Raw genomic sequence first — 12,095 nt, 5'->3', positions numbered from 1 at the left:
ATCTGTTCTGTTTGCTTAAATACGTTGGCACTTTCCAATTACCTTTTAGAGGTGCTCCTCCAGAATGCGGTTGAATCTTTCAACTATTCCATGCGATTGCTGCTGCAAGGGTGTTGTACGTGTTTTCTTAATTCCCAACAAGCAACACAGCTCTCTTCTGACCACTTACTGAAATAATCCAAAACAACGAGCACATACATACATATATATTGCCGGAGTCACTAGTTAGTAACGGACCCGACGCATCCATGTCCAATCGCTCAAATGTTGAACCCACGTTCTATTGCAGTAATGTTCCACGACTTCCCTTCTTTGGATCTTTTGTTGTCAAACACAATACCCAATTTCGAATACATTCGGTAACTGATTCTCTGCAACTTACCCAGTAAGCCTCTGCTTTCTTCCCATTGTGGAATTTCTCTAATTCGGATATAATTATGGAACTATGATTAGATTATGGGAATGATTTCCGTCTTAGCTTTACCATACGCGATGTAGAACTCTATCAACTATTTTAAGGCTATTCCATTGCACCCAACATGCTTCTAGCCACATAACTTTCTATCCTAATTTCAGCTTGAGATTCATGATCTTTGCAGGTGAGCATTATTCTCTCGGATCTATAGACTTTTCTCAATGCTTACACTCTATAGCACAAGGTCGCCGAGGTAGTGCATCAGCATTTCCGTGTTCTCTTTTACGATGCTAAACCTCGAAGTCGTAGTTTCCGATCCATTGTGCAATTTGTCTTTCTGGATGCTTAAACTGTGTTCCCCTCCTGCTGCGGCAGGCACCGTGATCTTAAACTCGATCCAGGCAATGGGTATTGTCATTTGGGCGATGGCTCACCCTGAAGTATGGTACGGCGTGAGAACGATGACCAAGAGCTGCCATCTCCTAATCCAAGGTGTTACGCGTCACCGCCCATTGGGTGATTTGCAGCGAGGAAGTTAATTCGGCTGTTGTATAAAGGCGCTCCTAAAAATTTGGCAAAAATCATATCGCGGGGCTGTCAAAGGCGGAAGTGTCCCCGTTTGAAGAACATGTTCGCGAATCAGTCCTCAAAGCTGTAAAAAGCGAGAAGATCCTCGTAGAGCAGCAACAGCTGCTAGAGGACGCGTTAGGTATCGATCTAGCGGTTCTAATCAGCAATCACCACCGCCGTTCCTGCCAAGCACAAGATCTGATTCTGATCGGACTGGTAACCGATCGGAGGTACTCCAGCTGAGACAGCGGGTGCCATCTCCAGTAAAAAGGGGTTACAAACCTATTCGGACGCTGTCAAAGGCATTCGTTTGGCAGTGCTTCACAAGAACTATCCTGTGGAGACCCTAGGCCAAGAAGATCTTACTGTGCCCTAAGCGCCATAATGGATGAGATTTTCAAAGGGTGGCCTCACCCGCTAGCCTTTTGCGGGGTTTATTTTAAGACGGGTTTTCTACTTGTAGACTGCAAGGACGAGAATACCGCGGAGTGGTTTACAGGCGTGGTGCCCAAGTAGTGGCATCGGCAAACTTTGCATAAGGTAACAACAGCGTTCTTCACACGAGGTACAGAGCCTGGTTAACTACAGCAGCAAAAGAAGGCTACAACTCTTAATTAGATGTGCTGTCAATGCTTAAAACATGGGGAAATAGCAGCAAGACATGGGGAAATAGCAGCTCTAACAAGATAGGTGAGTTTTTATTGGAATTTATTATTAATGATGGTTTATATATGTATTATATACTGAATATTGGGTATACTCGTACACGGACAAGGGAATCCGAGGAAGAGCTTGAGGAAAACTGACTGGGACGCGTTTAGGTGTCTGCTAGGTATAAATCTATCTACCATAGGTACTGTTGCCTTTACGTGTAGTTGTTCCGAGACCAAACCAAAAGACAAAGCCAGTTCGTCGTGGTGGTCGAATAAATTCTCAGCGATTCGCCGAAGGCGGTGCGAAGGAAACTTAATGAAGACAAACGCACCGGATGCTAAGGAAATTAGAAAAGCAAAACGGGTAGCTGTAGAAAATTCCGTGAGGAAGTCACCTCAGCCCCAATTGCAGTTAGGCTCCGCAAAGCTATGTCTAAGGAGACCCAAACTCCGAAGTCGTGTACGGTGTTTTCAAGACCGACCCAATCGGACTAGAAAGTGGCTAAACTGTTGTTTACCCAGCAATGTATACGATGGGCGGTTAGCTCCTTTTATTCGTACAAGACCCTGAGACTAATGGAATCCGCGCGGCTGTACTCTAGTATGGCGCCGAGTTAGTTATACCACATCTCATTGGAATAATGCGAGACGGCTTTTCGCTGGTATACATACCAACAGTGTGAAGAAGAGTACTAGTGGTTTTCATAAAATAAATAAATAATTGGCGCGTACACTTCTGTTAGGTGTTTGGCCGAGCTCCTCCTCCTATTTGTGGTGTGCGTCTTGATGTTGTTCCACAAATGGAGGAACCTACAGTTTCAAGCCGACTCCGAACGGCAGATATTTTTATGAGGAGCTTTTTCATGGCAGAAATACACTCGGAGGTTTGCCATTGCCTGCCGAGGGGCGACCGCAATTAGAAAAATGTTGGTATTAATTTTGCTTTCACCGAGATTCGAACCAACGACCTCTCTGTGAATTCCGAATGGTTATCACGCACCAACCCATTCGGCTACGGCGGCCAAAAATAAAAAAAAGGACTACTCATTAGCTAAGTCCTTCAGACTGATTCAACTCACCTCATTTGTATTGAAAGCAATGGCGAATATTATTGATGATGAAGGTCTACAGACATTACGCTAAATCAGCTATATACAGAGATTCAGAGTGCTTTTTACTGGGAGGAATCAGTTCTCTGTGCCTCCCTTGATATCGAAGGAGCTTTTCACAACGCCTCTCACACGGGGGTATGCGCACTATGCGGACAGTAGTATCCAACTACAAACAAATAGAGAGTAGAGGCTAGCTTCATTTGCTGACAAACAACGGTATCCGCTGTCAAGGGTAGGCGGAAGACGTTGTAATTCTAGCAAGAGGCAAGTTCGAGAACACTCTTTGCGACATAGTGCACCAAACCTGACGAAGAGATGGTGTACTGTGCTGGTTCTGGATGTAAACTCGTCCAAAACGGAGGCGATGTGAACCTGGCTAGCTACAATGGAGGTGTCCAGCTATTCTTGGATGATATTACTAAAGTTATGAAATTTAAGAAAAAAGTTCAAAATTGAACTTGACGATAAGATAAACTGTGATACATCAGTATTGAAAGGAATATTATAGAGTGTAGCCGGTACTGGTACATATATGGCTCGAATACACCAAAAGGCATAGGCGTTGGAATATATGGCTCCAAAGTCAAGCGTTCTGCGCTGATGGATAGTTTTCCGAACGGAGGTTTGTGGCAGCTGTCTAATAACAGAAAACAATTTAGACAGGAATCTGAAAGACAGTCAGCAGGCACTCAAGGCATTATTATCATGTGAGGGTATTTAGAAACTGAATTTATTAGGAACGCACAATCGCTTCCGGCAAATTTGGGTCCCAGGACAGAGGGGTATAGGTTTGGTTAGCCATTTGCTTGTCTAAGACAAGGCTCTCGGTGACCCTAAGGCCCATTATGATACTAGCATTTCATTTTCATCCCCTAACTAAGCTGCTCAAACTACTTAGATCTTTTTAAGAAGGTGACTAGTCCTTCCAGTGAGACATTTTGCAAATTTTCCAGGTATTCAAAAAAATAATCGCCAAGCCGATGACATTTCTATTAAGAAGGAAATCAAGGAAAAAAGAAAATTGAGAAAGGGATGGCAAATAACCAGATCTTCTGCAGACAAACAGAGGTTAAACTTAGCTACAAAAAATTTGAAGGCTTGTTTATGTGACATAAAAAATAAGGAAATTGAAAAATATCTAAAAAATTTTACTCCTACACATCACACAAATTATTCCTTGTGGAAATGTACAAAAAAACTTAAAAACCAGATAAAGCATCAGCCCCCACTAAGAAAAGATGACAACACATGGGCTTTTACAAATGATGAAAAAGCAGCGACATTGGGAAATTATTTTGATAATGTCCTGTCGAACGATGAACATAAACAAATTGACACGATTAGTAATGTTAACACTGATACCATCACAAAAATAAGAAAAAGAAGCACACAAGAAGTGATATTATGCATCAAAACTGGAATTAAACATAAAAAAGCACCCGGATATGATATGCTGACAGGCAAAGCACTTACGGAGGTACATACTAATTGAGGCTTACCTATTCCTTAGAAACGTATTTAATGCAATGTTTCGCTTCCCAAAAGTATGGAAAGTCGCAGAAATCATTGCGCTACCAAAACCGGGTAAAAACCCAACAGCTTTAACTTCATATCGACCTATAAACCTACTTCCGACTATACACTCTCACAACTTGAAAGAAGAACTTTACGACGTCTGAAAAGAAACCGACAAATTGACCTACTAAATTAAATATTAATTCTCGTATGCTAAAATAACTGTTCTATATGAAATGAAATTGTTTTCCTAAAATGTAATCGCTGTATTGGTGTTGGCACTGGCCATAGTGAAATATAGTTAATAATTTTCCTAACTAATTATTAAAAAATGTACTAGATGTCACTATGACAGATGTATGATTAATGTGGGAAATGAAAACAAAAAAAAAAATAAATAAAAAATATGCTGAATCCAAGCAGACATTTTGTTCTTTTAAAATTCAATTTGGCCAGAGCACTTTGGAAAACATGCAGTTAGGGGTCAGAGATTATGCTGAAGCCGATTGCAGTGTACAGTTCGTATAGAGGAAGGCTTATGTCCTTTATCACTTGCTGAAGGTCAAGCTCAAAGCCTTTCCTTGCACACTCATGTAGTCTTCCATTTCCCTCCACTCCCGAGTGGTCATGGATCCAACAAAGTGTGGTGTTGTGTGGTTGGATGAGCGAAAGCGATCTGCTGCATTCTTGATCGCATCGAATGGATGCACGCTGAGGCTGTGCCTTGATCACTGCTTTACTATCAACAAAAATGGTAAGGTATGCTGAAGGTAAGTTTATTAGTTCCATCCTTTTTCCTGTTTTGTCTATAGCATAGATCTTAGCTTGGAAGACGCTATACCGGTCTGGGAGTCGAAATAAGTAATTTAAGGATAATTGATTCGAGTACACTCTTGATCTAACGCCTTTGTTCATCTTTGAGCCGTTAGAATAAATATGGTGACCACCATCATCTTATATGACTCTGGTGTGACAATCCCTTCTGTCGGTTATTCGTACTTTATAGTCTTTGTTCAAATGTGAACCAGATAGCCTGTTTTCGATGCGTCTTGCAAGTGTTCCATAGATAGTAACTGATACATCACCGTGCGTGTTTTCTTTTAGGATACCTGCTGCTTTAACCTTAGAAGTAGATTTGGCCACTATTCCTTTAACATATTGTTAAGAATTTGTTACGTTAAAATTAAAATAAATCTCTCATTAGATCGATCAGTACATTGTCAAATAAAAGTCACAAATTTGCTTGCTTTAGTGAATGACTATATTACTTTTTGTTTACTAGCTTACATGTTTAACTAACGACTGAGTCGCCTATGCACATGCACCTGTGCTTATATAAAGTATATGTGTTTATTAACAATTGTAATTTCGAGATCTGGCAGCTCGTATCTTCTGATGAGGTCTGTCCCGCCATCTGCTGTCGCCATTAAGACGAATTTGTTGTTTTGTTTTAGCATCTCATTAGCTCGCTATTGTTCCCAGTCGGTTCGTAATGTTTTCCGTTCACAACACTGCCCGCCGCTCAAGTCTTATCGTCTCGATTATACATCAAATCCTTCGATCGAAATGGGGCCGATCTCTCCAGGTGATCTACTTTGATTTTCTCCTGTCTAGTTTTGATGACAAACTACCGTAATGACAAACTACATCGTTAAATATATTAAGCTCCCTATATGAACCTTTCCACGACGCAGTTTTGGAGAAATCCCTTTCATCCTTTGTGGATTGTAAAGAACTACTTAATGACTACCTTTTAGATTTAGATTTGCTTGCCACAATATCGTTGAGACTCTCCAATTACTTTTCTTAATTCCTAACAAGCAACACATCTCTTTAAACACTGCGGAGTCGAAATTGCTTCCTTGATATGAATGCAACTCAATTTGGTACTCAAACCTAGTCACCCAATCCTGTACAAAAACCTTTGGTCTCTTGCTGTGGTAGAGCGCACACTTCTGGCCAATTACTGCAGTAGTTTATAACAACCAACAAACAAATTATGTCGCATCGCCTGTAATTCCCGCAGCTACGCTGCCTTGGACCCCTCAGTGTACTACTCCATTCACTCCAATTGCATCTTTCTTACCACCAAAAACAAAAAATTATAATTGTGTTCCAACTTTGATGAGACATCCACTAAAAAGACTACAACGACAATAACAACACGAAGACAATATATAATTACCGCAATATCAACAGCCACAACAAAAACCGTGTATACTACCACAACAGCGATCACCTCCAAGATTGTATCACTGGCAACAAACACGCAAGTACTACATGCAGATAATTTAAAAAGCAGCTTACACAAAAGAGAAAACGTGAATCTCAATCGACAAACAAACAAACAGAAAAGCTTAAGAGCAGTAAAAAACATATGTAGTTGAAAGATATTTGCCGCATGTGATAAAAACTATGCCATCTGCGTAAGCAATTACTTAAAAGCCCCGACCATCGAGTATCAAAAGCAGATCGTTAACGGCCAGGTACTACACAAGGGTAGAAATAACACCTCCTTGGAGAGTTCTTTTGAACACTGTACGAGCTGTGCAAGAAGTTCGTAATTTGGAAATTATTTTCCGCTAATTATTGTAGTAGGTTACGTAATAATAGTCTAATTGACACATGAACTCCCACCGCACAAATTATATTATTAAAAGATATTATTAAACGCACCTTCAATGTTTAGGAAGGTTGCTAAAAAATATTTTTTAACCGAGAAAGATTTCTCAATAATACCCACAAGTGAGTAACAGTTGAAATAACGATGATAAATTGATTGGTCTAAAGTCTTTCAGAAGGAATTGCGAAATATCCCCTGCTTTGAGAATAAAAACCACATTGATTTCTCTCCACTTATCAGGAATATATGACAGCCTGAGGATACGACGAAGAGGTCTGAAATTATTAATCGCCCATCGAATCTTAGCTTTAGAAACAATGTCGTTAAAGGGTCTATTATAATGTTCATTGTTGTACTCTTCGTTATGATACAACACTGGGGTAACAGATTCAGCTGGGATGTCTGAACCACCAGGAGAGTAAGTATCTAATAAAAGATCCACAGATTCCTTACTAGATATAGTGCACGAACCGTCTCGATTTGACATTGATTAACTGTTAAGTAGGTGTTTTGTAGGGATCTCATCACGATAGCGATATTGTTGGTCCTCTTCTTTTTGCCATGGTTCCTCTTGTTTCTAAATGTAAACTCTCAAAGTGGAGCACGGATTTGTTTTCGTTGTTCGTGCAGTAGTTAGCGTTGTAGTTCTCTCGCGCGGTGGAGTGCGCTCCGCTGGCATATTAATTTTGCTTGTTTTAATTTTGTCTATTTCGTTTTTTATTGACGTGATAACGTCTTATAATTCGATGCAGCCAGCTGCACGCACCAAAAAATGAAGCGTTATCTTGCTCATGCGTCGTTTTCTTGCTCATGCGTCGTTTTCTTGCTCATGCGTCGTTATCTTGCTCATGCGGCGTTACCTTGCTTGATCTGCAAGCAGAACGCGGAACGAACGACAAAGAGCGCAATCAGCCCCCGCGTTCGGCAACGTTCGACATCTGGCTCTTTCCTACTTGAGTGAGCATATATATGTATGTATGTAAGTTAAACTCTTTACTCTGGGAAAGAGTAAAAAAATATAATTTTTTGGGGAGCTATGCTCCTTTATTGAGTTGCTATTAACAAACTGAACTTTTTAATTATTTCTACCCTGCTTATATCTAAATGTAGCCGCTGCCGCTCGATACTCTGATGCCTTTGCCGTTCCCACAGGTGGAGTTGTTTACTTTAACGTGACCGAATATTTCAGAATGTGGCAATTGCACTTTTAGCTGCAATACGTTAGCTTTGCGTAAGGGTGTCTTATGTCCAGACGTATCGTCAGCAGTTTTTGCGAATGCGCGATCAATATGGTAGTATTTGATACTTAGGTCTGCACGCGCTGCGATTTTGTTTGTTTGTTTGGTTAGCGTGTAGATTTGTATAGTATGTTATGCTAACAAGTATGTATATGCGCATATGTATTATATATAAATTCACATATTTGTATTTGCATATGCCTTCTTCCTGTGTGCATGGTAATGAACCATTTCTCTGTTGAGAATAGGACGATGATGAAATCGATGATGATGCCTCTTAGTGTTGTTGACTTATTAACGTCTGACGCAAAATCGGAAGTGAACATATCTTTCATGAATTTGATAAATGTTTCGTCATTTTTCACGTTTGTGTAAATGTAACTTGATCAATTCCATTGCGATTCCATTTACCTCCTTCTCTATATCCATACAAAATATCTATCAAACAAATAAAATTAAAATTTTCTTTTGAAAAATGCAACTATTCCATCAGTATTTTCTTATGACGTTGTCACGTTAAACTATCGTCAGTAAACCGACTTTAAAGACAACCTCTTTTTTTTATATATTGTTTATTTACTTTTTTTTAACAATAATACTGAGTGATGTTCAGCACGTTAAAATGTCTTTTTCGCTAAGTAAATTTTAAGATATTTTATAAATAATGTTTATCACTTTGAAGAGGTTGTACTCGAAGCGGGATGTTAGCACGTGCGAACAAGAAGGTTAACCTTTAATGATTGAATCATGACACAATACTATAATTTCCGTCCGATTTAAAAGGCATCACCAAAACTTTTAATGAATATGAACATTCTTTTTTATTTACGAATATTTTTGAACTAGTGTTTTGAAGCATATTTTTGAACTAACGGCGCCTTAATGCGTAAGGGTTTCTCAAATCGCTAACCAATCTTAATATACAGCCGTTAAAAAATACTTAAGAATGTTGCGTATTACTTTAGTTGCACCCTAGCTCTTCGAAAAGCAATCAGAGAGTTGCAAAAGAACGGATTATCTTACAGTACTATTCCAACACAATTAAACTTTAAAAAACGGTATTTTTTAGTGCTTTGAAAAATTTTCATAAGTATAAAACAGTAAAAAACCTTCCCAGACAAAATAAAGCGCGAAAGACTACTAGTCAGATTGAAAGGATTATCTTTGGATTGTCAAAATAGGATCCCAGGATAGGATCCATCGAAACATTTTTGTCCACCTAGAAAAGCCAATAACGAAAAGAGCAGTTGCGTTTCGATTGGCAGAAGCACGGCTTCACGGTCCACTGGCACAGAAGAAACTATTGGTAGCAGCATCGCAATGACAACGCCGAATCGAGACTACATTTCCTCATTTTTACTCTCGTTTCCTATTCATATTCATAACAAATGTGATCCAATGTCAAACGAAACAGTTGGAAATTAACGGTTATCTACAACTGAGAAAATATTTGTCGTTGTAAGTGTCAAGAAATGTTAAATACACGAGTATATATATAAAATGCTTCGGGATCGCTGTTGGGAGTGAGACATTAATATTTATTCCGATAGTCAAGCTGCGATCAAGGGCCTGTCGTCGCCGTATTGCAGCTCTCTCCTGATGAACTCCGGTAAGGAGGAACTCAAACGTCTCGAACGTGCAGGAAACATTTCCCTTATATGGGTTCCTAGGCACAGGAATATAGAGGGAAATGAGATTGCCAATCAGCTTGCCAGGAAGGGGTCGGCAGAACCGGTTCCAGCTGTCCCCTTCTCAGATATCGGTGCCCCCTTGGCCGTCGTTAAAGGAAAACTACACAATTTCTTTCTAAAAAAAGGCAAGACAGATGGAGATCTGCCTCACCGCGTGCTATTTCGAAAACACTATGGCCGCAATACGATAGAAACAGAACGCTTAAGGTAATGGGAATCCCCTGCCATTCAATTTCCAAACTCATTTCGGTGTTCACTGGTCACTGCGCGATCGGTACTCATGCGGAGAAGCTTGGAATTCCGTACAATCCCTATTGCAGAAGCTGTAGGGATCCTGCAGAAAAAGAGACTGTGGAACACTTTCTCTGCAAATGTCCGGCTCTGGCGGCTAGGCGTTTGAGATTCCTAAGCGTGCCCTTTGGGGATGACTTGAAGAAATTCTCCAGCCTAGATCTCTCCTCCACTACATCAACAGCACTGGATGGCTGTAGACGGTTTTTCTCTTAATCTTTTCACAGGTAGTGGTCCACATTATGGTATCAAAACGGCACGTAAGTGCTACTTGAAGTGTACCTGGGGTACTCTTGCCATCTTACCTACCTACCTAGGTTTTGGGGCACAAATAAAGGAAAACTTCAGACAAGTCTAAATTTTTAAAATTTAAACTGCACCGGAAATTCCATTCGCTAAACAAAAAAAGGCGACATTTTACCTATCAGATCCTAAACTAGGTGCGACTTAACGAACACTAAAATGATAATTTCTCAGACTTTACAGACAAAGCAAACCAAGCAAGAATTAAGTTGGTACATACATACTTGTGTGTGTCTATATGCACGTTTTTGATTTTCGTAATTCTTTATCTCTCCATCTTCCCGCTTGGATACTGTTTTCACGTTCTGCTTGCGCAATGCTGCGGTCAATATGAAAATTAAATCTTCCCACACAAATATTTCACTATTGACTAATTTCATTTGACATACATACATAAATATATTACTCTACTATATAAATATTGCGTATTAGGCAAGCTAAGACCCGTTTTTCAGAATATTAGTATGTACATATATAACCCAATGGTTACAAATTTGGCGCTTTTTTATATCCTTGTTCACTCCGCTCGGGAGCATAGGACCTTGGCAAGACTCTTCCTTCGTACACGGTTCTGGGTGTTTGTTTTCTAAGAGTGTGACCTATTCATTGCCCCTTTCTGCGTTTGATTTGCCATATTTGATTGATCTCCACAACACGGCGTTACAGATGGTGTTAGGCCAGAAAGGTTTTAGCCTCTGTGTAATGGTGTTGGAGGCCAGCTGTGTTTCACTTCCGTACAACAATAAAGACTTTCGGCAGGAGTTGAATAATCGCAGTTTAGTCCGCCTGGATATTTGCTAACTCCCACATACTGTATGCATTCGCCCGAACACCGCCCTTGCTTTGTTGAAAAATGTATCTGCTCCGCCGTTTGCCGTGATGGCGCAGCCGAGATAGCAGAAGCTTTCGACAAATTCCACCGGACACCCGTCAACCATTATAGGCCTTGCTTTATTGTGGTTGACTCTCATAGCCGTGGTCTTGGCGATGTTGACTTTCAGTCCGACAGTGTGTGCCAGCGTGACTAATCTGTCCGCCTTCCCTTACATTTTAGTGAGTTTGGAAGAGAGGAGGCAGATGTCAACGGCGAATTCGAGGTCCTCAAGATGTTTGGTGAAACTCCCTACGATGGCGAAGAGAAAGGGCGACAGGGACATCCTTGCCTTACGCCTGCCTTGGTGGTGAATGGGTCGCTGATGTTGCCGTTGTGGAGAGCTGCCAGTTCGGAGTTCTCGTAAAGTGCTCTGATGTGCGGTTATATAAAGCAATTATACGTAAAACTGGTATAATTCAATATTTTACAAACAAATGTAATTTTAAGAAAATCGAAAAGCGAATAAAAAATCTCATTAAGACGGAAAGAAATGACATCAAATACATTTATAACATTTATGTATATATGGGCCAAGTTCCTATTCAAAAATGTCGGCCTCTCAAAAAACTGAAAACAAAAATTAGACTAAGTTCAGGCTACAATATTATTGTATGTACCCAAAATATGCTTCCAATCTCTAGAATACATATCAAAGCACCTACTTCATATGTACATATGTATGCTGGAATGTTTATGGTGGGATACAATTTACCGGAAGTATAAAACAAAATGTCTATCAAATATTTTATAGTAGTAAGTACAAATTTTAAACTCAAAGTAGATAGTCCTCCTAAGCTTTTCTTACTTTTG

Source organism: Anastrepha obliqua, chromosome 3, assembly GCF_027943255.1.
Source record: "Anastrepha obliqua isolate idAnaObli1 chromosome 3, idAnaObli1_1.0, whole genome shotgun sequence".
In the NCBI taxonomy this organism is placed as follows: domain Eukaryota; kingdom Metazoa; phylum Arthropoda; class Insecta; order Diptera; family Tephritidae; genus Anastrepha; species Anastrepha obliqua.
This window is presented reverse-complemented; position numbering follows the sequence as displayed.